The sequence below is a fragment of the Haliotis rubra genome, unplaced genomic scaffold (genome assembly GCF_003918875.1).
Source record: "Haliotis rubra isolate DU_JTF1 unplaced genomic scaffold, ASM391887v1 Scf255, whole genome shotgun sequence".
Lineage (NCBI taxonomy): Eukaryota > Metazoa > Mollusca > Gastropoda > Lepetellida > Haliotidae > Haliotis > Haliotis rubra.
The window spans coordinates 428,587-432,609 of NW_025766614.1; positions in this window are offsets into that span (position 1 = coordinate 428,587).

A 4,023-nucleotide genomic window follows, 5' to 3' on the forward strand; every position below is an offset into this window, starting at 1 on the left:
TTTTGTGTGTCTGTGTTTGATTGTTCCAACAACGTGCCAGCCTGATGACGTATGTCTGACAACACGTCCTTCTGTTGGCCAGAATGATTGATAGAAAACTACTCGTCACTCAAATTGTGGTTTTCGGTCAGTGGTCATACTGTTGATGTAAATAGTTACGTTATGGAATCATTGCTAGAGATGGTGAGTCACAAACACGAACCATGAGTCGACAGTCGAGAACGTTATGCATGACAGAGCTTTGTAACAATTGGTTCATTGACAAATATAATCATCTCCGTGATGTCTGTCATCTCATGAAGGACAGCAGATTTGTCTGTGATGGTAGAGTTGTCTGTGACAGTCGAGTTGCCTGTGATAGCAGGATTGTCTGTGACAATAGAGCTTTGTGTGACAGTACAGTTGTCCATGACAGTATAATTGTCTGTGACAGTATTGTTGTCTGTGACAGTATTGATGTCTGTGACAGTACAGTTGTCCGTGACAGTATAGTTGTCCATGACAGTATAATTGTCTGTGACAGTATTGTTGTCTGTGACAGTATTGATGTCTGTGACAGTACAGTTGTCCGTGACAGTATAATTGTCTGTGACAGTATTGATGTCTGTGACAGTACAATTGTCCGTGACAGTATAATTGTCTGTGACAGTATTGTTGTCTGTGACAGTATTGATGTCTGTGACAGTATTGATGTCTGTTACAGTACAGTTGTCCGTGACAGTATAATTGTCTGTGACAGTATTGATGTCTGCGACAGTATTGATGTCTGTGACAGTACTGTTGTCTGTGACAGTATTGATGTCTGTGACAGTACAGTTGTCCGTGACAGTATAATTGTCTGTGACAGTATTGTTGTCTGTGACAGTATTGATGTTTGTGACAGTATTGATGTCTGTGAAAGTACTGTTGTCTGTGACAGTATTGATGTCTGTGACAGTACAGCTGTCCGTGACAGTACAATTGTCTGTGACAGCATTGTTGTCTGTGACAGTATTGATGTCTGTGATAGTATTGTTGTCTGTGACAGTATAATTGCCTGTGACAGTATAATTGTCTGTGACAGTATTGTTGTCTGTGACAGTATTGATGTTTGTGACAGTATTGATGTCTGTGACAGTATTGTTGTCTGTGACAGTACTGTTGTCTGTGACAGTATAATTGTCTGTGACAGCATTGTTGTCTGTGACAGTATTGATGTCTGTGACAGTACAGTTGTCCTGTGACAGTAGTATTGATTGTTACAGTACAGTTGTCCTTGACAGTATAATTGCCTGTGACAGCATTGTTGTCTGTGACAGTACTGTTGTCTGTGACAGTATTGATGTCTGTGATAGTATTGTTGTCTGTGACAGTATAATTGCCTGTGACAGTATAATTGTCTGTGGCAGTATAATTGTCTGTGATAGTATAATTGTCTGTGACAGTATTGTTGTCTGTGACAGTATTGTTGTCTGTGACAGTATTGTTGTCTGTGACAGTACTGTTGTCTGTGACACTATAATTGTCTGTGACGGTATTGTTGTCTGTGACAGTATAATTGTCTCTGACAGTATTGTTGTCTGTGGCAGTACTGTTGTCTGTGACAAATGTAAAGAAGAATTATTTCAAATGTCTGCAACAAAACATCACGAAAAAGAGATATTGCATAACAGTCGTCATGGCAACTTGCGCCAAAACAGCCCCATAAAACAAGTCCAGAAGGTGAATTGAGACATAGAGCATATCGGAGATGAGTCCGTAACAAACATGCAAAGCACGCGAATTACATGTGTGTGGGTCCATGAAGCTAGGTGTCTACACACAGTGACCTGAGGATATGCTGGAGGAAAACATCTTCCGAAGAACACTATGTCTCAGGACACACTGCATATAAACAACATACTCTTTAATCGTGAGCGTCCACAGACACACAGAGAAAGGGGGGATATGTTTTCCTCATCAAGTCAAATATCCGGTTGTATGTAATCACAACACACAAGGAGAATAGCTCTCATATAACCAAGTATTGACAAATGTGAAACAGATAATGTCCCTCCTGGCCCTCCAAAGATGGGGTGGGCTGGGGGCTGGGTGTGTGTGGGTTTCGACCCTCCACCCTTTGAAAATAACTAAAGAACCCCCTTTGAAAATACTGGATCCGCCTATGGACTGCGATATGGTCCCTGACTTATTTATCGAACCTTTTTTTCTTTGGTGTTCAATGCTGGCATCTCAAAGATTGATTTATGTGTCGTTTATTTATATTGTTAGACCGGATTATTTTCAGGAAACATCATCTGAATATATATGTACAGGCTACTATCTACCAAAACAGGTCACGGCAAGACACATTTTATCTGTTGTAGTGAAAATACAGGAAACGCTTTGTATGTAATGTAAGTGCCGCAGATACGGTCATACATTATATATCTATGTATATACATATATGTCGAGTCCAGCTGTCCATGTAATATTCCCTTGAGGATAAGGACAGGCCATGTGTGTGTCACATATGCCCCCACCCTTATTGTTGTCATATCACCACATAGCTCGAGGCTCTTCATGTCGGGTTCACCCACCAAAAAGGCCAGGGGAGACATTATTTTATAAACAAAAACATGATGCTGATATCTCACCTCAAATGCCACATGACCTCATCTCATCATACAATTTGCTGTTGTTAGTGCCACGAGAGGTATACAATGTACAATACATTTTACCCCACTCTTTCTAAAATGCAAATTTTCAGATTCGATTTTCTGGTTGTAAATATTAAAGGCCATCATAACGGCGACACGTTAGCCATGTGTTAAGTAATTGCGTTGTCAATCTCATCCAGTTCGGGATCAGAGGTCACCGAAATCGGGTCGATAGTCTGTCAAGGGGAATTACCGGGCATGTGACAAGGTGCTACTTACCAAAAGACTAGTTCGGAGTTTGCGAACCTTTCGCGACACTGCGCATTAATCAAAATTTTATCGTGTCAAAGGGCTTCAACTAAAGGCACCTGTTCTTTAATTTGGAGAAATTGCATGGATATTATATCATATTTGGAGCACGGCGAAAACATAAAAGGCTTGAAATGTTAAAAGGTTTTACATGTTGTTGAACTTGGGGTGTGTGCATGTGAAACTGTGGCAGTACATGATAATGGGTTGGCAGTTTTTCAAAGTGAAGTCACGCAGATGTCACTGCTGTTGTTGTCGTGGTTGTGTATATAGAGTCGCAGTAGTGTTTGAAACAGTAGTTGTAGGATAATCGTTTTTAATAATGTCGTTGCGACATTTACAACAGACGTTGTGCCAGTAGCAGTTGTTGATGCAGTTGTAACGACATTTTTCATATTACACTGGGGGAAAAATAGATGCATAAGCTGTATAGTATATATTGTTTAACTTGTATGCTAATAATAGCTATGGTGATCTTTATCAAGGCCTTATGTGCGAGTGTGTGAGTGAGTGAGTGAGTGAGTATGGTTTTACGCCGCTTTTAGCAATATTACAATGAGGAACACCAGAAATGGGCTTCACACACTGTACCCATGTGTGGAATCGAACCCAGGTTTTCGGCGTGGTGAGCGCTTAAACCACTAGGCTAACACCACCACACACACTGCCACTCCCCCCCCCCCCCCCCATGTGTGACCAATCCACCACGTTACGTGTATGCCATGGACCTGCCCAATGATGTGTACTACGTGATCAGCTGTATCAGCTGTAGTTACATGCAGCTTCAGCTGTATCAGCCGTCGATACATGCAGCTTCAGCTGTATCAGCCATAGTTGCATGCAGCTTCAGCTGTATCAGCCGTCGATACATGCAGCTTCAGCTGTATCAGCCGTCGATACATGCAGCTTCAGCTGTATCAGCCGTCGATACATGCAGCTTCAGCTGTATCAGCCATAGTTGCATGCAGCTTCAGCTGTATCAGCCAGAAGCTGCATCAGCCATAGTTACATGCAGCTTCAGCTGTATCAGCTGTAGTTACATGCAGCTTCAGCTGTAAAAGATGTAGTAGCAATTACCTGCTGTCGAGCTGTATAT